Source organism: Caretta caretta, chromosome 4 (genome assembly GCF_965140235.1).
Source record: "Caretta caretta isolate rCarCar2 chromosome 4, rCarCar1.hap1, whole genome shotgun sequence".
Lineage (NCBI taxonomy): Eukaryota > Metazoa > Chordata > Testudines > Cheloniidae > Caretta > Caretta caretta.
Window position 1 is genome coordinate 45,334,237 of NC_134209.1, and position 26,921 is coordinate 45,361,157.

Sequence of the window (26,921 nt, forward strand, 5' to 3'; positions counted from 1 at the left end):
AATTTATATATTGTCCAATTTATGAGTTAAAGATGCAATCTAGTGCACTTAAATATTTCACATTGCATTGTAGGTTGACAGTATGAAATATTTTATAGCATAATTTTATTTCTGCAGCTTGAGCTATGGGTTTTGGGTTTGGACAGAATAATGGTTAAACGTATGAATGATCAGCCCTACTCCTTTTGAAATTATCTCTCCATTAATGTAAAGAGAAGTTCACACCTTTGTTTGTGCTTTATTGTTGTCTGATTGCAGAGCAAATAAGACACGAACTCGTTGATCTATAAAGTGTGAACACTGCTAGTTGCAATCAGAAGGGTGAACAACTTGTTTTAAAAATAGATATTCCTAAAATATCAGCATAATCTATTTAAATAAACTAAGCCAGTGAAACGCATTGATTTTCTGTGCCCATAGATTGTGTTGTTGGCAAATTACAGGAGCAGTGTAAGTGTTTGTACTAGCCACACACACTGTGCTGGTGATATCAGTATATTTCTACTGTATGTAGCAATGATAGTTCACGGTGCAACACCAAGCCACCCAATTCTGCCATTATTGACAGCCAGTATTACACAGCCATGGATAAGAAGGAACCCAATAAGAGAAGAGCATGGGGAAAATAAAAAGGAGGTGACATTAGATAATACAGAATTTACCAATCGGGGGGGTTTCAGAGAGGAATGAAGCAGAGCAATAGAAGCAAGGAAAGTTTCCTGAACATAGAACGCCACAATTTGCTTTTTCATTGCATGCTTCCTGTGGCGTCCTCTAATGTGGCATACTTGCTCCAGGAGCAGTGCTGGCCTGGTAGTGTCAGGCAACTGTGTTTTTGTTTGTTTGGTTTTTTTTCCCTCAAGTCAGGTTTTATTCATATAAATATTAAGGTAGAACAGGAGGGTCAGTGCCACAGAGGAAGTTCCCAGTATCCTCTCGGTCCTGCTGCTATTTTGCATCTCCTTTCTTGTCTCCTGCTTCTAGTTTCAGGGTCTCTGGAGCTGTGCGATAGGCAGGAAATGTCTCCCAGGGACTATTCAGATCGAATTTGCAGAACTCCTGAACCAGCTCCACAGGCTCTGCCACCACCCGTTTCACCTCATCATCGTACCATACCTCTACATATCAGGAGGGTGGAAAGTCCTTCCGAAATGGGTGGCCCTGAAACCTGTAGTCTGTTAGGATTCGCCTCAGGTCAGGGTGGTTGGCAAAGAAGACTCCATACATGTCCCAAACCTCTCTTTCTTTCATACCAGTTTGCTGCCTGGTGCACTGACACTGCCGAATCAGCAGGAGTCGGCTCATCTGTGTACGTCTTCACACTGATCTGAGAATTGAAGCGCAGAGACAGGAGATTATAAACAATCTTAAAACAATATTGTCAGATTGGGACATCAATAGCAGTCAAATCAGCCAGGGATTTAAATTGGGCATTGGTGTGATCGTGAAGAAAAGTCAGAATTGGAACAACCCCATCAGGAGGGATAAATATCTCCAATTCATTGGAACAGGTCACCTGGTCTTGCTGGATATACTTGGGCAGAATTTCAGCCACATACTCCAAAAGCACATAGCTGGTTCTGGGCCATTTCATCCTTTAGAATCATAGAATATAAGGGTTGGAAGGGACCCCAGAAGGTCATCTAGTCCAACCCCCTGCTCAAAGCAGGACCAATTCCCAGTTAAATCATCCCAGCCAGGGCTTTGTCAAGCCTGACCTTAAAAACCTCTAAGGAAGGAGATTCTACCACCTCCCTAGGTAACGCATTCCAGTGTTTCACCACCCTCATAGTGAAAAAGTTTTTCCTAATATCCAATCTAAACCTCCCCCACTGTAACTTGAGACCATTACTCCTCGTTCTGTCATCTGATACCATTGAGAACAGTCTAGAGCCATCCTCTTTGGAACCCCCTTTCAGGTAGTTGAAAACAGCTATCAAATCCCCCCTCATTCTTCTCTTCTGCAGGCTAAACAATCCCAGCTCCCTCAGCCTCTCCTCATAACTCATATGTTCCAGACCCCTAATCATTTTTGTTGCCCTTCGCTGGACTCTCTCCAATTTATCCACATCCTTCTTGAAGTGTGGGGCCCAAAACTGGACACAGTACTCCAGATGAGGCCTCACCAATGTCAAATAGAGGGGAACGATCACGTCCCTCGATCTGCTCGCTATGCCCCTACTTATACATCCCAAAATGCCATTGGCCTTCTTGGCAACAAGGGCACACTGCTGACTCATATCCAGCTTCTCGTCCACTGTCACCCCTAGGTCCTTTTCCGCAGAACTGCTGCCTAGCCATTCGGTCCCTAGTCTGTAGCTGTGCATTGGGTTCTTCCGTCCTAAGTGCAGGACCCTGCACTTATCCTTATTGAACCTCATCAGATTTCTTTTGGCCCAATCCTCCAATTTGTCTAGGTCCTTCTGTATCCTATCCCTCCCCTCCAGCGTATCTACCACTCCTCCCAGTTTAGTATCATCCGCAAATTTTCTGAGAGTGCAATCCACACCATCCTCCAGATCATTTATGAAGATATTGAACAAAACCGGCCCCAGGACCGACCCTTGGGGCACACCACTTGATACCGGCTGCCAACTAGACATGGAGCCATTGATCACTACCCGTTGAGCCCGACAATCTAGCCAGCTTTCTACCCACCTTGTAGTGCATTCATCCAGCCCATACTTCCTTAACTTGCTGACAAGAATACTGTGGGAGACCGTGTCAAAAGCTTTGCTAAAGTCAAGAAACAATACATCCACTGCTTTCCCTTCATCCACAGAACCAGTAATCTCATCATAGAAGGTGATTAGATTAGTCAGGCGTGACCTTCCCTTGGTGAATCCATGCTGGCTGTTCCTGATCACTTTCCTCTCATGCAAGTGCTTCAGGATTGATTCTTTGAGGACCTGCTCCATGATTTTTCCAGGGACTGAAGTGAGGCTGACTGGCCTGTAGTTCCCAGGATCCTCCTTCTTCCCTTTTTTAAAGATTGGCACTACATTAGCCTTTTTCCAGTCATCCGGGACTTCCCCGGTTCGCCACGAGTTTTCAAAGATAATGGCCAATGGCTCTGCAATCACAGCCGCCAGTTCCTTCAGCACTCTCGGATGCAACTCGTCCGGCCCCATGGACTTGTGCACGTCCAGCTTTTCTAAAAAGTCCCTAACCACCTCTATCTCCACAGAGGGCTGGCCATCTCTTCCCCATTTTGTGATGCCCAGCGTAGCAGTCTGGGAGCTGACCTTGTTAGTGAAAACAGAGGCAAAAAAAGCATTGAGTACATTAGCTTTTTCCACATCCTCTGTCACTAGTTTGCCTCCCTCATTCAGTAAGGGGCCCACACATTCCTTGGCTTTCTTCTTGTTGCCAACATACCTGAAGAAACCTTTCTTGTTACTCTTGACATCTCTGGCTAGCTGCAGCTCCAGGTGCGATTTGGCCCTCCTGATAACATTCCTACATGCCCTAGCAATATTTTTATACTCTTCCCTGGTCATATGTCCAACCTTCCACTTCTTGTAAGCTTCTTTTTTATGTTTAAGATCCGCTAAGATTTCACCATTAAGCCAAGCTGGTCGCCTGCCATATTTACTATTCTTTCGACTCATCGGGATGGTTTGTCCCTGTAACCTCAACAGGGATTCCTTGAAATACAGCCAGCTCTCCTGGACTCCTTTCCCCTTCAAGTTAGTCCCCCAGGGGATCCTGGCCATCCGTTCCCTGAGGGAGTCGAAGTCTGCTTTCCTGAAGTCCAGCGTCCGTATCGTGCTGCTTACCTTTCTTCCCTGTGTCAGGATCCTGAACTCAACCAACTCATGGTCACTGCCCCCCAGATTCCCATCCACTTTTGCTTCCCCCACTAATTCTACCCGGTTTGTGAGCAGCAGGTCAAGAAAAGCGCCCCCCCTAGTTGGCTCCTCGAGCACTTGCGCCAGGAAATTGTCCCCTACGCTTTCCAAAAACTTCCTGGATTGTCTATGCACCGCTGTATTGCTCTCCCAGCAGATATCAGGAAAATTAAAGTCACCCATGAGAATCAGGGCATGCGATCCAGTAGCTTCCGTGAGCTGCCGGAAGAAAGCCTCATCTACCTCATCCCCCTGGTCCGGTGGTCTATAGCAGACTCCCACCACTACATCACTCTTGTTGCACACACTTCTAAACTTAATCCAGAGACACTCAGGTTTTTCTGCAGTTTCGTACCGGAGCTCTGAGCAGTCATACTGCTCCCTTACATACAGTGCTACTCCCCCACCTTTTCTGCCCTGCCTGTCCTTCCTGAACAGTTTATAACCATCCATGACAGTACTCCAGTCATGTGAGTTATCCCACCAAGTCTCTGTTATTCCAATCACGTCATAGTTCCTTGACATCACCAGGACCTCCAGTTCTCCCTGCTTGTTTCCAAGGCTTTGTGCATTTGTATATAAGCACTTGAGATAACCTGTTGATCGCCCCTCATCCACAGTATGAGGCAGGAGCCCTCCCCTCACAGACATTCCTGCCTGTGCTTCCTCCCGGTATCCCGCTTTCCCACTTACCTGTGGTCGAACAGTGGGATGGGTCTCTGTTGTGGAGCTCCTTTCAAAACGAGCTTGCAACAGCACTGCAGGGCATGCAGCAGTTGTAAGGCCAGCCCCAGCACTGCTGCCAACATCCTGCCCCGGGCAGCGAGCCGGGGACACAGACAGACAAGTCATTGGCACAAGCTTCTGTCCTTTGCTCCCACACCATTCAGCTCAGCCACAAGAGTGAGTACATGCCTCAGAGCCAGCGTGGATGTGGCCATACCCCAAGCAGTATTTAGAGATAGCTATCTGGGGAATAAGTGGGGAGAGTGGAGAGGGAGCAAAAATTAGGAGGTCAAAAAAGATTTAAATTAGTTACCAAAAATATGCAGGAAAAATACAAGATAAGTGAAAAATTGAGACTAGAGAGAGAAAATGGACAGAGAAGAGAACATTACTAGTGGTTCGAGGCTATTGCACAGGGGAATATAAGGAGATGTGCTAAGAACCACTGTGTTTTAAATCCTCCTCACACAAAATCAGATCAGCCTCTGAGGTTTCACCAATATTCAGAAGTTCTCTTATTTGCAGCTTTCAGACTATTAAAAATCCTAACAAACATATAAAATGTTTAATTTTCTGCCTGGTAACACATTTCATTCTAAAGCAGGGATATTCTTTCACACAACCTTCCATGTCGGAGATCAGCAACCTTTCGGAAGTAGTGTGCCGTCTTCATTTATTCACTCTAATTTAAGGTTTCGTATGCCAGTAATACATTTTAATGTTTTTAGAAGGTCTCTTTCTTTACGTCTATAATATGTAACTAAACTATTGTTGTATGTAAAGTAAATAAGGTTTTTAAAATGTTAAGAAGCCTCATTTAAAATTAAATTAAAATGCAGAGCCCCCCGGACCGGTGGCCAGGACCCGGGCAGTGTGAGTGCCACTGAAAATTAGTTCACGTGCCGCCTTTGGCACACGTGCCATAGGTTGCCTACCCCTGTTCCATGTTTTGCACAGGGCTGAGATGGCGATGGTCTGTAAAATAAATCATGTACCCATCTTTAGTGCCACTGATTTTTTTATTTTTTTTTACAAGTGGAACCTTCCCTACCCCTTAGTTCCTCTACATTTTTACATTAGACCAAGTGCTTAAACAAGGAGTAGTGTTTTTTCATTTTCTTTATTTAGAGTCCTGCTTATGTATATCATATGCCTTTGTTGAGCTCCTAGCCCCATTGAAATCAATGTCAAAACTCGCATTGACATTGACTTCAGTGAGGGGTGGGGGTGGTGTCAGGATTCCATCACATGCTCTTTTTCTGAAGAAATCAACAGGAATTTTGCCACTGACTACAAATGGACCAGGGCTCATATGCACAGACCAAGTGTGAGCCACCTGCTCTTCCATGGGAAGAATGGATGTAAGTTTGTCAGAATGGCTTACATATTTTTTTAAGATTAAATTTTATAATAGTTGCTCCATTTGTTCTTGTGCCTTGCCATTTCAATAAGAGGATTCTGTCAGAGATATATTTAGCAAGACTATCCCAAAACAAAGATGTAGCCCTCCTTTCACCTTTTTGTCTTACCAGGGAGTGTACTGTCTAACTCCTATCCTACCCAAGGTTGTTTTGGTTTTTTGGTGGAGAATATTACCATCTAGATAGAACTTCCGTGTCCTCACACAATGCCTTTTATTATTTAGAATAATTTGTTCATGGTTCAGCCACACATGGGGCAACTCTAAATTGTGGGGTCGGGTGTTTTCGTTTGGGTTTTTTGGAGCTAAAAAACACTGCCAGTCCATTTTTCAAAAATAATACAACTTGACTCAGAAAAAGAGAAGTCCCTGATGCTTCATGCTGCAAAGTAATCCTTGATCTTTGGTTATTTAACATTTTGTTGAGTCCCCCATCTCCTAGAGTATCTGCTTTTTAGAAGAACATAGTTATTCCGTGTTGTGCCTGGAGCAAAATCTTTAATGGAAACAGCTCTTCTTAGTTCATGACCTCAGTAGGCTTAGGAACCTCTTTCCTTTTACGTGTTCTTTACAAGGCAGAAATAGGACAGTAAGGGCATGTCTACACTAAATCATCCACCAAGTGCTCTCCCGTTGACTCCAGTACTCCACCGGAGCGAGAAGCATAGGCGGAGTCGATGGGGGAGTGTCAGCAGTCGACCTAGCAGAGTGAAAACTCTGCGGTAAGTAGATCTAAGTATGTCAACTTCAGCTACGTTATTCACATAGCTGAAGTTGCGTAACTTAGATCAACAACCCCCCCAGTGTAGACCAGGCCTACGTATGAGTTAACTGAGGCCACTAAGCACTATCAAAATACAAATGTTGTTAATCACTTGGTTCTTTACTCAGAATTAAAGGATGGTAAAAATATGAGTTATTCAACTATGAAACAATTGGATAGTCTTGAATTAAGAGCTTGGATCTTGGAGTCTCTGATGCCTTATGGAGGATTTCTTACAAGCCATCTTCTCTAGGTACCAATCCCTTTCAGACAGTTCAGATTCAACAGACTTCAGCATGGAGGTGGGTTTTCCAGCTACACCATTTGCGGCTGGGGAGCATCCTTTTTCGGAAGGCTTCCCTGTGTCCGGAGCTGTTCAGACCTCCCACGTCAGGACTCCTAGGCACTGTCTGGAAATGCTTTGGGGGCATAGTGGAAAAGGTCCTGCACACAAAGCAATTCTTTGAGTAGCCTTCTCCCTAACAAAGATGGTTAATCATGTTTATTAAAGTAGTGCCTGGAGAACAACCAAGATTAGGGCCTCATTGTGCTGGACGCTGCACAAACAGAGCAATAGGTGGTCCCTTCCTCAAAGAGTTCACATTCTAAATAGACAATATAGTCAAAATATAGGGAAAGGGGTAGAACAGGCAAAGCAGAACACCCAGTGTGATGGCAACAAACAGCATGTTCGTTTTGCAATTTCTTGCTGGGATGGGGAGGTATGTGGAGTAAGGCTGAGGTTAAGAGACTGGAAGGGGTTGTTAGAGCAAACAGCTAATCAGCAGAGGGGAAAGTCCAGTCAAAACTAGAAAATACTATCCATGTCTGTTGGTCTCTGCATAAACTGCTTCTGCAGCTGCTCTGCTGGCCTCAGTCTCTGGTTGGGGCCTTTGAGCAGTTTCTTTCCCCTCTGGTCACATGGCAGGGGGACAGGAGGCACCACCTGGGTGCTAGTGGTCCTAGAGGTGGGGTGCACTCAAGCCTATCTGAGGCAGGAAATTTAGGATAGGAACCACAGCTTCTTTGTCAAATCTGCCATTAAGGTTCAGATTTGAAAAACCCTATGAGCTGAATAAGTTTTTCAAAAACGCACTCCTGACTTATGCTAAGTGAACCTAATATTTGCTCTTGTGGATTAAGGTCAGGGCTCTGAAGGGAGGCAGTCTTGTCATATTTAGTCCTTCAGACACCTATTGATTTGTTTAAATTCCTTCTCTTACATTTTAGAGACGAACCAATTTATTTGAGCATAAGCTTTCATGAGCTAGCTTATGCTCAAATAAATTGGTTAGTCTCTAAGGTGCCACAAGTACTCCTTTTCTTTTTGCAAATACAGACTAACACGGCTGTTACTCTGAAACTTCTCTTACACTGATATTTTAATTCATTATCCTCTTGAGTTCATGACAAAGTAGTGGTTTTCCAGAAGAATTCCATATTGCACAAGTAAGCTACTCAGCTACAGCTTTTTGAGTTTGCCCAACATTGTTTCCAAAAACAGAGCTCCAAAACATCAGTGGATCTCTCCTGTACTTCATAGTTATTAACTGCCATTCACTTATTCATGCCTGCTGTTCTTGAACAGACTGCATACGTATACCTTCACAGTGAATGTTTCACAGTCTGGTCCTTATCAGACAGAAACGTGTGACAGTTTCCAGCCTCTATTTTAAGTGAGTTTAACAAATGCTCATATTTAACTTTTATGTAGTGGTTTCAAGCAATCATTGAACAGATTTTGTTCCTAAATATGAATTCATATCGTACTGGCTCATTTGTTATTTGTAAGCAAAGAGCCCTGATGAGGCAGAGCTGAAGCAGTGGGGCCTGCATGTTCTCTAGTAGGCAGCAGAGGCTCTTCATGTGCACACTTCATGTCTTTTGTCGGATTTTCTGTCTCACATTGTTCCTACTCTTAATGGTGTATCAAAGGCTTTTTATCTTCAATTTTTTCTACCTCACGAATATTCATTTTATAGTTTCTGTTTTTATCTTGTTCTTTATTACTGTATGTACCTTCTGGAGCAATCATGGAGTCTTAAAATTCCACCTCTTCCGTATGGGATTTCCATTGAATAACACTGAGTTTCTGTAAAAAGACTTCCTTGTGTGGAAAATGTGTACTTTGCAGTGAAAGAACACTCTAAATCATTAGTTGTTTCCTGAGTGTGTATTCAGCATCCCCAAGGACTATTTCACTGTCTTTATTATCTCTACTTAGTTCTTTTGCTTTTACTATCTTAATGTTGTTTTTCCCATGAATGCCACCTATTGCCACAGTGTTTTATCTTGCACAGCTAACATCAGTGTTTATGAGTTGTGGTTACAAATTGCATCAGTTACACTAATTTTTAAGAACACACTATGTAGCCAGCTTAAATTGGGATTTAAACTGGTTCTTGAAGGTTGCTAAATAAACTAATCACATTCTCACAGGCTGTCTCCTAAAGCAAATTAAAATATTATCACTATGACTGAAGTCCAGGGGAGTTTGCCCACATAGGAACTGGAGGATTTAGGTCTATATTCTGATCAGTTATTTGTATCACTAGTGCCCAGTGGCCCCAACCAGGATTGGAGCCCATTGTGATGCACCTAGTACAAACACATAGTTAAGTCCCTTTCCCAAAGAACTGACAATGAGTTTAATTTAACTTTCCTGTGAATGTTCCCCACACCCTCACTTCTCCATACAACACATAAATAACGTTATTTTTTCTAATATTAAAAATGTTGCTAAAGTTCTATGAGCATCTCTCCTTGCTACAAATGGGTGATGTCCAGCATAACAAAATCTGACTTTATTTAAACTGATCAAGGTCAATAACACTAGTAACATTTTTTCAGAGGGGGGGAGCTTATTAAGCAATTCACTTGACAGCCCTCAGAAATTAATCAAAATTCCAATCTGTCAGGCCACACATCATATCTTTAAACATTAATATAAATGATGCAATGTATTAACGGTGCTCTAAAACTATTATAATTCTGTGTCTGTAGAGAAGGCAGGATTGGGGTCTAAGTCATGTATTGTATCTAGGGATTCGATTCCTAGGTCTGTTACAGCTAAGTGTTCAGTTGGCCCTACTTGTTCTCTATCCCACTGTTTGTCATCTGGAGGTGCTACCCAACTATGTTGATCTCCATCATTGCTGTAGCTGAATGTTTCACAGATGTTTATTTATCCTTGCAGTACCCCTGTGAGTTAGGGAAGTAGTAATATCCCATTTACACATAGGATATGGGGGCACAGAGAATTTAAGTGAACAGATGTGGCAATACCAGAAAGAGCACCAGATCTTCTGAGTCCCAATCCAGTGCATCCACCACAAGACCATCCTTCCTCTGTATTAATACATATCCACATATAGAATGTAAAATGACAAGCAGTTGAATAAAGACAGGGATTTTCTTTCAGCCATGTATAATCTGCTCATTCTCTGTGATAAAATGCAATAAATAAAGAACCCATTAATCACATATAGTCAGACTATTGATCATCTGCACAAAGCAGTTAGACTATCCCCCATAATAAAATTGTATATTTAATTTTAATACCGTTCTACAGAACTTTGAATACTTTGGTAAATTACCTGAATTTTTATGAATGCTTTGATATGTCCCCAATTTGCCAATATAATGTAGCTAGAGGCACAATATTTAAATATCTGTAAAACTGGTGATGTATAGTGGTAAAGCAATTCAGCAAAAATGCAGTGGGGTTAGTCAGTCAAATATCACAAACTCCTTTTCTCAGAGTCGTATTTTAGTCACAGAAATAAGTTAAAAATCTCAAAATGTAACACAATATTCCCCAATTTGAGGGATCTTAACTCAGACCTGTGGCTCTGGGTTCAGAAGGCCAAACAGTTGCTGACTTCCTCTTCTTCATGCAGCTACTTCTGTGGCCGCTTCCTGGAGCACCTGTGTGAGCCTGAATTCCTTTTAATGCCTCATTTGCCTGGCACAGTGCAGGGATTCTACACCCTACTACAGACCTGGAATCAGGAACTCCAGAGCTTTAATCTCAGGTCTGAGGAAAAAATGCCCCTTTGTGACTTTGAGCAAGTCATTTAGGGCTTAATCTGGCTGCTACGCCTGTTGATTTCAATAGGAGCAGGATCAAACCCTTAAGCTCTTGATTTCTCCATCTGTAAAATAGGGGTGATATTGCAGAGGAATTTGTGAGGATCAGATGGTGTTCGCTTGGAAAAAGGATCACTAATCAAATAAGGGAGTTAAAAATCTGCAAGTAAGATCAGCACAGAAAGTGATTTTTTTAAAGGTCCTATTGATTGTATCTAAAGTTCTCTATAAGCAACAGTCCATTGTACAAGCCAGCAAAGCCATTTGATTTGTAACAATTGCCAATTTATTATATAAGAGTGCTGCTTTGTTACCTCTCTCTAGGATTGTTCTAGATTTGTACTATGTTCCTAACAATCCTGTTACATCCAGATACTCCTTTTTTGGACATTTGTTTTTGGCATGTATTGGAGGATGTCTTAAATGCAAGCACACACACAGTTTTTATTTCTATATTATAAATATATTGGCATATACTTTAGGAATGCATGGAGGACAAATGGTTAGAACTATTAAGTTCTCCCTGTGCTCTGTGAAACTAATCATGTCACTACATCCTTTGTGTTACATTCTGAGTAACTGAATGATGTACATGTAAATTATCTGTATTATCATTCATTCACCAGGAAACTACAAACACACTAAATTATTTATTACTTTGGTTTTGCATAAAGTAGCCGTAACTAATCATGGCCAATTGCACAGCACAAATTGTTGATGTATATCAGATACTGCTTGAACATATAAGAAAACTAATAATATAAATCTTTTAAGTGAATCCCAGTCCTCAAAGGGTCTCTGTTTAATGGAGCTGTAAGTGGAACAGAAGTACAAAGTTGCAGATGTCTGACCATCTCAAAATGCAGTGATTGCTATTATTAGTAGGGCTACAGTACTGTATTGTAGATGGTGCGATGGTACATGGACGCTTTGAATTTAACAAAGGTATGTTGTCAAAGTGCCTGTCTGTTCTTTGGGGAGTATTTGGCAACTCATAGATTTTTTTTGTTAGTTTACAAGCAGAACCAACCCTACTTTCTTATTCACTCAGCTTCTAATTTGCTGGAATCAATATTGATTTGAATACTTAGTATGCATATCTATTATCCAAACAACTAAGAACACAAGAGAAAATGAAGGCAGCATAATATTAGAGCACTTTGCTTGCTGTTACTAAGGTAACCAGTTCCTAGGTATACACGTGTTCAGTCACATCTACAGTTTTACTGCAGCTGTGGCTTTTTGAGAAGCAAACTGTAAAGGGGGTGGGAGAAAGGTAAAGGAAAGAGGGAGGAAAACAACCCAAACACTTGAAAATTAATGACCATTCTGTGAGCAATAGTGGCTTCTTACCAATTAAATGGAGTTCTTGTTTGGGATTTGGGTGACAGTGCTCTGATGTGTGTGCTGGTCAGTTGTAGAGGGCTGCCAGAAATGCAATTGAATTGTTAGAAAAGATTTTTAAGTGGATAATTTTCTCATGCTTGGTGATGTTGATTTTGTGCAAAGGACGAGAGTTGGAATGATGAGGTTACATTTGTTTGGCATCTGTTGAGTCCATCCAGCTTGGGGTGATTTTATTCATGCCCATTTAACTTCCTTTATTTCCACCTACCCTTCTGCAGAGATGGGCCAGACATTAGTGCTGGGGTGGGTCTGTGGCTGGTTCACTGGGCCCTATTTCTGACTTTTAAGCATTGGTAGAGTTTTATATACAGCATCCATTTGGTGATGGGCACATCATGTTTATTTATATGGGCCAGGATCTTCCAAAGTAACTAATAATTTCAGATGACCAACTAGAGACATCTAAAAGGGGTCTGATTTTCAGAGGGCAGAATTTTCTGAAAATTGGGCCCCTTTAAAGGTGTCTGAAGTTGAACACTCAGAATTGAGGCATCCCAAATCACTGGTCATTTTGGAAACATTGGCCATAATGTATAAATACATTGCTTGCATAAAATTATCTACAACCTCTCATTAATGACTCAGCATTTCCAATGTTAATCTAAAGTAATAAATAGGGGCAAAACCTGACTCCCACTTCCATGGCCATAGAGAGCCCCTATGCAATGGAACAAGTTTCGTTCCATGCAACACAGGAGTTAGGAGGTGGGAGGGAGTCTGTTCAGAGTGTCCATAACACATGCACACTATGGAGCTCAGTTCTATAGGGGCTTTGTGCACTTCCACATGCTGTAGGGTTTGGGAGTGGGGCAGAGATGATTCAGAAAGGAGAAAGGCCATGGGCAGGGATCAACTGCTATACAGATCCACTTAGCTTTGCAGAAGTGCAAAAACTTCTGCTAAAACTTTGAGTCTGTGTAATGGCTGTGGAGCAGACAAAGAAGGATCTCCAATAGATGTCTTTGGCCAGTAGAGGGCAAAACCGCTATATAATTCTCCTCCTGAAAAGGTGACATGCAGAGTTATATTTTGAGGTAGGCACCGGTTTCTGTGTTTAATGCCCTAACTAACCTGACTAGGCAGGCCATTCTATATGTAACTTAGAGCAAAAAAATCTGTGAAAATCCACTGCCAGTCTAGTAGTTTTAGAGATCCCCCAAGTACATCATTGTCAGGAATCCTAGATACCAGAAGTCTGCTACATTTGCTGACTCACCTGGTGTCTGTGATCTGTCAGAATGATGTATTCTGGGGCTTCTGTAGTGAATACAGGAGAACAGATTTTTACAAGGAGAAAAAATACATTGTATAAACATTAATCAAAACTCATGTTTGTGCTGAATGCCCCCATGATTCCCCCCGGACTATCAGAAGAGAAATCTGGGCTTAACTCAACACTGATTTTTTCACTGCAGTTCACCTTCATTCAACTCTGAACACCCAAACACATAAGCAGCTGTACATACTTGATGTAAGCTACTGGACGTATACAAAGCTGCAGCGTGGTCAATGCTAAAGGATGCTTCTCTACACAAACCGGACACCGGTTCTGGGAGTTTCATCCTATTGAAACATTAAACTGAGCGTCATCCTATCTCAAAGCAGCAGGTCTACCATTTGGGGGGAAAAAGACGAAGGGCACTAGTAACAACTACAGTGATATATAGGATGTATATTATGTACATTCTTCACTTTTACTCTCCTACTATGAGAGGGCAAAGCTATTACAAAAGCATGGAATTCTCTGAATCCTTACCTCTGCTGGGAGAGTGTATTGTTGTTCCCCTCTTTCCATCGGTAGTATGTGTCTTTCCTCTATATAATACATAAGATCAACAGGGTGCATACCCATTTGCCTAACTAGTTGCTACGTTTTGCTGTTTGTTCACCTTGGCAGACCTTCCCGTTTGTTTCTCTTCTCCTTTCCTGCTGCACTCTTATGTGGTTACAGTAGGAAGAGTGATTGTGTAAAACGGGGGTCTCAAACTCAATTTACCTTAGGGCCAGCACCAGTCCTCAAATCCTCCCAGCAGGCTAATAATCTCACTGAAGATGGTGTTCAGAAAAGAAAACATTTATATTGTATTTTTATTTTGAATTTCTTAGAAATAATAAAATTGTCATACGACTTTATACAATTCTTCGCCTGCCAGAGAGTTTTTAGTGTTTGCCAGACACCTGGGAGCGCTTCAGCTCTGTCAGTTTGTTGATGTTTGGCCTCAGTGACTGAGCAGTTGAAACCTTCAGGATTGCAACAAGGTGCACCTCAGACAAGTGTGTTCGGTATTTTGACTTGTTTATATTCATTGTGGAAAAAAGTGATGCTGCCTCCATGGCTGACTCTGCCCAGCGACTAGTGATAGTATCTTTGTCCCTCTCCCCCAGCCAATGGGAGCTGCAGGGGGGGGGCAGTGCCTGCAACAGACATTGCTGGCAGCATGGCTGCATGTGTGTCTCTTCCGTGGGCCGCAGTTGGGAGGTTCTTGGGCCACAGATGGCCCACAGGCCGGAACTTTGAGACCCCTGGTGTAAAACATCACTCTCTTACTAAGTATGTCTCAAGGACACAGAAGGAGCAGATATATCTGGTTACTTCTCTGAGAGCCTGCTTGCCTTACAAAACAAGTTAGTAACTCCAATGGGATGTCTTGCAGGGGTTTGCCCTAAAATAAGACTTTACTATTGTTGGAAGCACTGAGGTGGTACAGCTCTGGAAGAATAAACTTGATTTTATTCCTCTTTATGTACCATCAAGAAAATGGCAGTTATGTTGCTACCAAAGAATCATTTAATTTGTTACTAAGGCTTTTTCATCAGATCCCCAATTGTATTTTTTTCCAGGTTGACTGGTCCAGGCCAAGTGTTCCAGTATTTCCCTAGTGGGAAATTTCCTTTTGGATGTCATCTCAAGTGGAGATTGTATGAAATAAGGCTTATAGCAGGTGTTTTTATCTCAGTATAATTTAAGGTCTGATCCTATGAAGTGCTAAGGACTCTAAACTCCTTGAAGGGTTGGACTCATAGGCTCAGTCCTGACAGGCAAAACGGGTGTGTATTTCAATCACCTTAACTGAGCTAGCTTAACACAGCTGGAAATCTCTATCCAGATGCAAACTAACAAATTGGAAACCATATTAGTTGGCAGTGTTATAAGCTATGTCCACACTGCATACCACTGGTGTCAGTATGTAAGGTACGTGTAGCTACGTGCTGCAGTGAAAGGCTCTGGCAGGGGGAAGGCAGAGGGGAAAGGCTCCGGCAGCTCCTCCCTGCCCAACTTTTCCCCCTACCAGAGTCTTTACCTGTGTCAAGGAAAGGCTCGAGCAGCAGGCAGCTGTCAGAGCCTTTCCCTGCTGCTAGAACCTTTCCCTGTGGTGGAAAAAGACTCTGGTAGCAGGGAGGTAGTGAGACACTACACTGCTCCAACTAGCCGTGTAGATGGGAAGGCACGGCTTGGGTGTATAGAGAGCTGTGTAGGATCATACCCTAAGTGTTCAGGTGTGTTTTTACTTGCCTCAGCAGTGCCTGTCTTCACTGCTATTTGTACCCATGCTGGGGGGTGTGCAGTGTATGTACTTTACATGCCACCATGAGGCATATGCAGTGTAGACATACCCTTAATCTAGGCTAGAATATGGTCAGTTAATATGGCTTCAAATGTGCCAGCCTACATCTTGAGGCTTTTTATTCCTGTTAAGCTAACTTGATTCATCTAGCATAGTGGCTAAGGCTTAAATCCAATTATCTCCAATTTGTATAATATGTCAAAATATTAATATTACAAATCAGGATTGAATGTTCTTAAAATTATGACTGGCAATGCAAAATGCATACTTTACTTTTGAAATTGTTTTTAAAAGCTTCCCTTTTAATCCTCAAATCCTCTACTGTTGTTCAAGCAGGATGCCCTCAACTGAAACACCAAATGGGATGTTAGATAATTTATTCCCATTTATCCTCCAATATCTATATATCTAAGCAACACTTCTGAAATTTCTTCTCTTGTAGAGGGATTTCACCTCTCTAGCTGGTAATGTCAGACACAGAAGAAGTAAATCATCTCTAGGGCCTGGGACAGTGAACACTGTGTACAAACTAGTCAAATTTTACGGATTTTCCAATTGATTATCGAGTGTTTTGATCCTATAGGGGCTTGTAATCACATGGAAAGCCTGTAATTTATAGGCAAAGTGTGTTTTACATCCCCCTCTAGTGGCTGATCCATTAGAGGATAACCGTCTCCTACTACAACCAAGTTTCAGAGTAACAGTCATGTTAGTCTGTATTCGCAAAAAGAAAAGGAGTACTTGTGGCACTTTAGAGACTAACCAATTTATTTGAGCATAAGCTTTCATGAGCTACAGCTCACGTCATCGGATGCATACTGTGGAAAAAACAGAAGATGTTTTTATACGCAGAGACCATGAAAAAAATGGGTGTTTATCACTACAAAAGGTTTTCTCTCCCCCCACCCCACTCTCCTGCTGGTAATAGCTTATCTAAAGTGATCACTCTCCTTACAATGTGTATGATAATCAAGGTGGGCCATTTCCAGCACAAATCCAGGGTTTAAAAAGAACGTCTGAGGAACAGTGGGGGGGAAAGGAGTAAACAAGGGGAAATAGGTTACTTTTTATAATGAATCAACCATTCCCAGTCTCTATTCAAGCCTAAGTTAATTGTATCCAATTTGCAAATTAATTCCAATTCAGCAGTCTCTCATTGAAGTCTGTTTTCAAAGTTTTTTTGTTGAAGGATAGTCACTTTGAGATCAGAAATCGAGTGACCAGAGAGATTGAAGTGTTCTCTGACTGGTTTATGAATGTTATAATTCTTGACATCTGATTTGTGTCCTTTTATTCTTTTACGTAGAGACTGTCCAGTTTGCCCAATGTACATGGCAGAGGGGCATTGCTGGCACATGATGGCATATATCACATTGGTGGATGTGCAGGTGAACGAGCCTCTGATAGTGTGGCTGATGTTATTAGGCCCTGTGATGGTGTCCCCTGAATTACCAACAGGAGAGTGGGTTTTGTGGGGGGGAGGGAGAGAAAACATGGATTTGTGCTGAAAATGGCCCACCTTGATTATCATACACATTGTAAGGAGAGTGATCACTTTAGATAAGCTATTACCAGCAGGAGAGTGGTGTGGGGGGAGAGAAAACCTTTTGTAGTGATAAACACCCATTTTTTTAATGATCTGTGTGCATAAAAACATCTTCTGTATTTTCCACAGTATGCATCCGATGAAGTGAGCTGTAGCTCATGAAAGCTTATGCTCAAATAAATTGGTTAGTCTCTAAGGTGCCACAAGTACTCCTTTTCTTTTTACTACTACCAAGTAATGGAGTTACTCCTTTAGCTCAAGTGGCAGAGGTCTGTGCTACAGTTTCCAGGTCTAAATTCTGCTGATGACTTGTGCGGGTTTTGTCACAGATGCAGGAAACATCCATGGTTGAAGTTAAAGGGGAGACCTGCTGTTATAATGCAAGTGGAAGTAGCAGATATGGAGAAAGGGGAAAATAAAATACTTTCCTGTTAGACCATATTTTCTTTTGCTTATTTTCCCTTTCCATTCTTCAATTCTCCTTTCCCCTTTTTTCTTTCCTTGCTTTGGTTACTGTTCTCTTCCTTTCTGCTTCCCAATAGTAGTTTTCCCCTCCTTGTCTTTCCTGTGTCCTTATCTCTTAGCATTTTTCTTCTACCCTTCCCTTCTAATCTACCACTTCTAGTTTTGATTAATTCTCTTTTCCCCCTGCATATTAAGGTTCCTTTCCCCAAAAAACTCCTGCTGTTACTTCCTTATGCTTGAAGTCCTAGGGCTTGATTCTTTACTCCATTACACCGATTTTACCGTGGTATGAAACTAGGGTAATATAGTTTGGCTCTTGGTCCCTGATTCTGATTTTTAAAGTTATGTAGGCATCTAAAGCTGCAGAGAGGCAATCCCAGTAGGTATCCATCATAATCTTTAGACCCCCCTTTGCCCCCGAATCACCGGTGGGAGAGGATGCGACTGCTGTGGCAGGATGGAAATGGCGATTAATTTACATACACAACTTCTAGTGGAGGAAAATATATTCAGCAATTTTACAACTATGAAGTAGGTGTTTGTCACAGTCCCACTTTTTATATGAGGTGGGCCAGTGCTGCATTTGGTAAGGTCTGACTGCACGTGGACAGCGTTTTACTTAAGGCAAGGCCCAAAACCAGACATCATTAGTCTGGTTTGGAGTCAAGCCTCAGAATGTGGCTTTTTTACCAGTATTTTTACCAAGTTTTTAACCAATGTTTTGGTTGTTGAAGAGACCCTTCATCTATTTCATTTTCTTCTTAATTATGATATTCACCTTTTTAATCTGTGACACTTTGAGCTCAGAACACTTTGAGCTATTTATGACCTCATCAATGGGTGTTAAAGGATCCCATGTAAGAATGACTAATAATTCATACTTGCTCAAAAATGAATGCAGGATAGCTAACCAGTCCATAGTAGGCTTACTGAAAATTCTCACTGGGGACTTGATGTCTGAAATGTACACATACAACTTCCGTAAATATTTCCACATTAGCTGATGCTGGAAGCAGACAGATAAAACACATTTAGATGATGATTTGGCCGTCAGAAGAAAGGCAACAGTATTTTTGGGAAGTGGATTAACTGGTATAGAAGCTGGTAGTAGATTTCTAGAACAATGTTAATGCTGGAAAAAATGTTTTGTTTCTGTCTTCCTACATTCACTCTCCATAGTATGAAACCAGCGTGACAGCTGACAAATTGATGCCAAGCAATGAGGGCATAATACAGGCATCCTGCTATACTTGGTAAAAGACATCTCTTCTGGTACCAATTATTCCTCTCTGCCAGCACCGGTGACACACAGCCCTCTTTATGATAGAGCATATTTGTTCAGATATAATGGAGATGCAAGAACAAGCCTAACACTGATTCTGTCGAAGCAATCTTACTTCACTTATTCTGCTAATGGGAATCTTCCCAAGATAACAATTGCTTTTCCATCACTCACCTTTCACATTTGTTAAAGAAACACTGATAGGTTCCAAGACACACGTACATTCAGTGCTGCGTGCTGAAAAGTAGATGAAAACACTCCAGTCTTATCGACCTAACTATCTAGATTTTTACTCCACGCTCACCGCCATGGTATCTTCAATCCTGGCTCTCTTAGAAAGATACAAAAGGCATCACCGAAGAGAGTTCTTGAAACAGGCGGATAAATGCCATGATCTCAAGGACTTCTTTAGAGATGCCTGCTCCTTTCAGCTGAGCCCCAGTTTCTCAGGAATGAATTCCCTAGACGGAAGGTTATACTTGTCTTCTCAGTGATCTGTGAGGATAGCCAGAATCTGAAGGTGAAACTCCCAGATCTTTGCACTTTTTCTCCACTGGCACACTGCAGCCTCCTCCTTCATTGTCTGCTCAGACCAATACAATAGTTATTCCTTCTTCAGTTGCAGGAGATGAGGGATTTCAGCCCTTCATTATTCTCTCTGCCATCTTTGCTGGAAGGCTCATGTTGTATGGCAAGTATTCTTGGAAAAGCTGGAAAGAAATACAGTGTAACAAAAAAAGTATAGTACGCTTCGTAAAGACGGTCTGAAAGTGGGAGTAAATTCTGTTTATACATCCACTTTAATACCCCTTTAAGTTGCTGTAGTGATGTAAAGAGCCTTCGTATTAATGAGAATCAGGCCTTAGTCTTTAAGATCCCAGTTCAGCAAGGTACTTAAGCACATTACTAACTCTTTACGCGTGTGAGGCATCCAACTGCAGCAAATGCTTAAAGTTAGGCCCATACTTGAGCATGTTGCTGAATCAAGACCTAAATGTCCATGTATTGCATTTCACCACAAGATTCCAAATGACACTGATGATACAAGAGTGAATGCCAAGAGGGACTCTACAGATTCTTTGAAACTCTTCTGATCTCAAGGGTGAAACAGGAAGAAATGTTAGTGATACCTGATGATTTCTGACCATATGGCGCAGGAGGGATCTTCTCTCTCTGGTACAACCTTAAGTTGTATGGTGAAAAATTATACCTGCTGTATATAAGCCTCATGTTCCAGAGCCTGTAAATGACAATAATGCTGACAGGAAGATCGACATGACCCCAGACACATGGCTGGAGAATCCACAGTAAGGGGCAGGTCAAGGGGTGGTGTTGGGGAGTTGATTGGTGCAGAGATTCCATTTTGAAGAATCATTCTGATGGAATTTATTTTTTTGCTGACTCAGAAAGACACATGAATCTTGAGCATCTGGCCAGCACACTTAGGATTCTATTGTCTGACAAAAAGATTTCTTATATATCTTCTCTTAACGTTTTGTTTCTTGTAGGTGAGTGTATGTAGCAGAGGAGGGGGGATGTAGACATGGATGCGTGTATGTATATGTATACAACATGTCCTGTTGTTCCCCATAATAGATTTGTAGGTTTGTATTTTGTACAGAATATATCTTGTTTGTGTTAAACAACATTTTATAATACAGTAGGTGTGTAAATACAAGATTTTGTTAGCATCATTATTTATTATTTTATTATAGGAGCATGTAGTGGTTACAACCGACTGGGGACTCCCATTGTGCTAGGCACTGAACAAACATTGTAGTCCCTTCTGACCTTAAAGTCTACGAGTCCCTGCCCCGAAGAGCTGGAGTCTGGGTGAGAGCTGGGAATAGAACCCAGATATCCTGAGTCCAGGTGCACTTGTCTCCTTGTTTTGCATATTAATAGATACTATGGTAAGTAACAGTGGTATAATTCTGTTCTCTCCAGTAAAGTTACACCACTGATGAATTTAGCTCGTCATGTAAAATTCAAAATGTTGCTCCAAATTAATAAATACACATACAATAAGAGTTATATGAATAAAAACCTCAGTGATGGCCTCCAAAGCAGCTGTGTATTTTGAAAGTTAAATATGAATTTAGCAAAATAGATAAGCAAATATATATTTATATCAGACTGGAATTACTTGGTAAATTATTACCCTAATACATCGTCAGTCACCTCAGAGATAAATATGCTTTTACTATGGCTTCAGAGTGATGAGATTCTCTGCCATGCAGTAAAATAATGTATACTTTCCCTTTAAATATTTATTTTCTTAAGGGACAAAACAATAGGCCCAGTCCTGCTCTCATTTTTTTTGTATTTCTTCATTGGCTTCAACAGGGTGTAGAACTTCTACCACTGTTACAACTGTGACAGAACAAAAGCCAGGCAAGTCTAAATTAAAGGCTGCTTCCCCCTTATTAAATCACAGCCTTGCGGTGTTTTTGCAACCCCAGCAATGATTTTTCAGATTCTGCAAGTTAAAGGTCACCTTCAGCAAGAATTTTGTTAATACATATGAATGCATAGGAGCCTGTCATTTGCATCTTTATTTGGTTTAAAATCCAGGATCCCCTACATATGACATTGCTATTTCTTGTTTTGCCAGCCTCCTTTTTCTTCTGAGGACAGAGCTACCAAACGAGTCAGATCTTGAGCATTTCCAATGATAGGGATGACCACTAGCAAACAGAGGAAATCCCTCCAGTCCTCACAAATGTGTATCTCTGTTGAAGAATCAAGACTAGAATGAGAGTCTGCAGCTGCAGAGCACACAACAACAATAATACTAGCTCTTTTGGAGTGCTTTTCCACTATAGCTCCCAAAACAGTTAGCACTGAGCTATCAGCACGCAGCCCTGGCTACCCATCACAAGTTGTCAGCTTCAGAAGTCAGATAGAGAAGGACTTGAACCTGAGCCCCCTCCCTCTTTGCAGTGAAACTGAGGTGCCAGGGAGGGGGAGGGAGAGTGAGCACTCCCCTGCACTCACCCCACAGCGGCAGCTTCTGTCCCATGAGGATGGGGCTAGTTTCCCTCTCCAGGTGTTGCGACCCGGTACATGGGGTTGCATCACCACTCAAGCTTGGCCCAGCTGTTCCTCTGTCATGACGGGGCGGCACTGGGCCAAATTTGAGTGAGTGGCATTGTGACCTGTTCGTAGGGTTGCAGTGTCACTCAGCACTTTCAGCAACTGGGCCAAACCAGAGAGGGGTTGTAATCCTGTGCACTAGCACACAACACCACTCACTCAAATTTCATTGGTTTGGGGGCTCTCTCAAAGGAGGGATTCAGAGCAAACTACCCCTTTTGCCACCGCTACCCTGGGGCAGCCCTATAGATATATACATGATTGCTTTGTGTTAAGATTATAACACATTGTAGCTGACTCCTGAAATTGCCAACTTGTATTAAGATTTCAAAGCACAGATGTATGCGTACAGTGGTGCCATGTGTGTATGGACCCTGTCTCCCCTGGAAAGTATCAGGGGATGTGCTGTGAAGTTCACAGGCATTAGTGGGAACAGGCAAGGGAGGAAACTTGTGGGTTACTGCAAATTAGGAAAGGTGGAGGCAATTTAAATAAGATAAGAACCTACCCAATGCACCCTCCAAAACTATGGCCGAACCCTGTTTCAAAACAGTTAATTTTGAAAACAGGTTTTTGCATGATGTCTCCGCGCATTCTGGCTTTAGCCATGATGGGAATTGGAAGTGACAAAATATCGCAGGGAAGGCTGTTCTTGTGGCATTTATAGCATGACCAGAAGTTGGGAGTACCGGAAACCTCATGAGAAAAGCTGTTTTTGTAAACTACTTGAACCTATTTTGCAGATACCAAGAAGTGTTGGTAACTCAGTTCAGATAAGCACCCCAACATTTGGAAGCTTATCTGAAGGACATTTCCAAGCCTGTTGAGGTTCATGTATCCTTATTTATTGCAAATGCCTACAGCCATTTAGCAGGCTAGAGAGAATGGATGGTGGAAGAGCTGGTCAGAAAGGGCCCATCCCCAGATAAACCTGGGGCTGTTTTAAGCCTCCCAACTTCATCCACCTCCTAGGAACAGCCCAGCTCAGCGGGGGTAAAAACAGGAAACCAGCAGCAGCAGAGGACCAGGCAGCAGCACGCCAGTCCTGCCCCAGCAGCCTCACTCCCAACTTCTGACATCAACAGAGACTTCCTGCGGGAGCGACATATTAGTGCGGAAAAGGCCCATTTGCACCATAGATGGAAAAGATGATGGAAGAACCATGTCAGGTCAGGAAAAGGGGTTGGCAGGGAGGGTGGGAATTATATGTAGGAGACAGTTTGATTAGGGATTGGAATTTAGAAGGTTTAATGATAAAAACTAAACAATTTTTGAGAATGGTTATGGTTTGTTTGTTTTTTAAAGCAAGAATAATGATCTTGAAATCTCTTTGTTTGTTTCTTGATTTATTTTTTTAAGGTGAAGGTTTAATTCAAAACAAAGTGAAAAAGTTTCCTAGCATCACATCCTCCCTCTCTGTGCTCAGATACTGTGGTGATGGGCACCTGTAAAAAAATCTACTACCTAATATCTAGCTAGCATTTTCATGTTGTCGAGGTACCTCCAGTTCTGTGTACTGTATCTCTTTGCTATATACTTGTCGCAAAGGCAACATAAATGCATTTTGTTACTATTACAGAATGAGAGTAAGGTGACTTGGGGCTCAATCCTGCAGAGTGCTGAGCAACTGCTGGAGGTGTTGAGTGCCTCAAACTCCCAACGCAAGACAGGATTGCGCCCTTTGTGAATGACTGAATGTGCTGTAACAGGTCATGCAGAAACTGAATAATATTCTTGGCCACAGAAGGCTGACTCATTTGTGAGACTACAGTATCTTTGGAAACATCCCATGTCTATTGAGGAAAACGCAAAGAATATTTTTTCCAGGAAGAAAGGGCATTCATTTGAAGTGGCTCTCTCCTTCCCTCTAGATGCTCTGAGAGTAGCTCAGTAGAGGTCCCCAACCCAATGGAAAGTTTGGGTGTGCTGCTATGATTAAATATAAGTCTACATTTCTAAAGCAACTAACACATAGTTATAAAAAGACCATACACATTAATAGCAAAATCTAAAGCATGCACAATAAAAATCTGGTAAAGGCAGACAGTTGCATCAGCTGTTAGTCTTTTACCTACTTGCTTTTCAATAAAGGCCTAAAAGCTCTTCTGAGTGAGAATAAGTAAGACTCATTGCTAGGGAATTGCTCATGCTAGTGTTCTGATATGTTCTGTGCAAACAATAAGCACTGAATTGCCATATGTAACTTGGGGTAGGGAATAAATAAAAGCGATGTTGTTGTTCAGTTTATTTAAAAGAAAAATAAGTGTAGCCAATTTGAAGCATCATGTTAAAATTAAATTTAGAAGCATAAAGACAGCTAAAATTGCACACACGGCTGCAATATATTTTGAGTGAAAATAACCAGGTTTGCCAACTACAGTTTCCTAACAGAAAGAGATATTGCATATCAGCTCCCAGTTCATGCAAGCTGATTCTGTAGGCCACCTTTATAACCATTATAATCCTTCTCAGTATTAGCTAAAAAGATAAGGAGCCAGATTCTCAGCTGGTGTAAACTGATGTAGCTCCAGAAAGCTATGCAAGATTACACCAGCTAAGGATCTGGTCCACCATGCATAATAAGAGAGAGAACAAATGAATTTTCTCTTCTGTCTCCTACTTCATTATCACCTCCAATAAAGACAGGTTTCAGAGTAACAGCCGTGTTAGTCTGTATTCGCAAAAAGAAAAGGAGTACTTGTGGCACCTTAGAGACTAACCAATTTTGAGCTGTAGCTCACGAAAGCTCATGCTCAAATAAATTGGTTAGTCTCTAAGGTGCCACAAGTACTCCTTTTCTTTTTACCTCCAATAAATTCTCTTTTGATGATAATATAATATTTACAGAAGAAAGCATATTCTTGCTCTCCACTATATGCTGCACCTATCATCACACCATCAGGGATGATGAAATCAATCTTTTGCAGAATCAATATTTGCAAAGTCTGATTCTTACGTTGCATCATATCAAAGAGCAACAAAGACTAGGGCTAAAATCTTGGTCCTCTTGAAGTCAGTGGGAGTTTGGCATAATTTCAAGTCAGGCCAGGATTTCACCTTACGTGAATGGACTCAGTCAAAGTTATTTTCTTGCGGTATATTGCCCATTTCTCAGGTTAGTTGCACCACTTGTGCCTTATCCTGTCTTACTGTGAGTCCTTTGTTCTTGAGCAATTTCCTTGGGGCCATTGCCTTGCCTGCAAAGAGTCTCTGCAGGCTGTACTCTCATGCAACACAATATACAGCGGGATTTTACAGTGTTGTCTTGTAAACCCATTATATTACATTACTAAGTTGTGAAGCTACAGTACAACAGTCGAGAGTTCCTGTGAACATCTTGTTATTTTTTCTAATAGGACCAAGATCCTCAGCTGGGGTAAATTGCTGTTGTTGTATTTAAGTTAATGGAGTTTTGTAGATTTACACCAGATGAGGATTTACTCCAGCCTTTAGCTCGTTGACTTTGGCATATTAAAGTAACAACAGGTGTGCTCATATCTAAGGGGATTTGTGATGGCAATGTAGCTTTGTTGTAAAGAGAATAGGAGAGATAACAGAAGTGATGTCTCATGTTGAATGAGGCAGTCCACCCTACTAATCCCATCTTCGTTTGGCATCTTTAGTGAGGTGAAACTAGCATACCTTAGTGAGCACAGTATCATCCTCTTCACATGAAAGCATGCAGAGAAGACATCTGTCTCATTTATCTAGCTAAAGTATTTATTATCTGATTATCAGAGGTATCTGAGCACTCAGAGCCTGCATTGCCATCAAAAGGTGCTTGTTGAGGACAGGATTCTTGGTGATATGACTGTCCTGAGCTTCTGAACAAGGTCAAAAGGGTGAAGAAATCAGTGCAGCCCACTTTTGTACATGGGAAGCCCAGATAATAACTCTGAATGAAAGAACCCTTGAGTGTTGAGGTCACACAGAGGAACATGCAGAATGAGAGAAGGAACATTATTTTGCTTATATAAATCTGTTGTTTCATGCAAGAAGAAATGTGGAAGTAACTGGTAATGATGTAGAGTTATTATGGCCTGATAATTGAAATGTTTCAGAGAGTAAACTAGCTATATGAATGTTATTGGCCACTTATCCAAAAAGAACAACTGGAGTGTGAAATCACTGCTCAAATAAAAAAGCAGGCAAAAGGGCAGAGTTGTATTAGTGGGAGATTTTAACTCCCAGGCACAGAGAGGAGCGTACATTAAATGGAGGAAATAAGGCTGGAGGTATGTTAGTGGTGAGAGTACAGAAGTGCAATTTAATTCAAAATGTGCAACTAACGAGAAGTGGGACAATATTGGAGTTGGCATGAAAAGATAGACAAGATATAATTGAGGACAGAAAGGTAGGGGGAAAATATGAGATATCATTACAAAGCTCCTTAGGTTTTATTAAAGCTTTCCTAATTAAAGGGAAATCTGAATTGTGTATATTATGGATGGAATAACCCCCTCCCCAAAAAGAAAAGGAGGACTTGTGGCACCTTAGAGACTAACCAATTTATTTGAGCATGAGCTCTAGCCACACAAGTGACTTGTAGAGGATGACAGAGATTTTCAAAGCTGCCTAGGGGATTTGAATGCCCAATTAAAATTAATGTGAACTGGGTATCCAAATCCTCTAGACTTCTCTGAAAATCTCAGCCATTCTCTACACTATAGCTAATTTGTTCTTAAACTTTTTCTCTCTACCTACCATCCA

At 41.6% G+C, this 26,921-nt stretch overlaps 1 pseudogene; it reads right to left on the minus strand.

Annotated features, from left to right (window-relative positions):
- Positions 1 to 641: 641 nt before the first annotated feature.
- Positions 642 to 4,736, minus strand: LOC125635373 (NADH dehydrogenase [ubiquinone] iron-sulfur protein 3, mitochondrial-like; annotated as a pseudogene).
- Between the last annotated feature and the right edge of the window lie 22,185 nt (positions 4,737 to 26,921).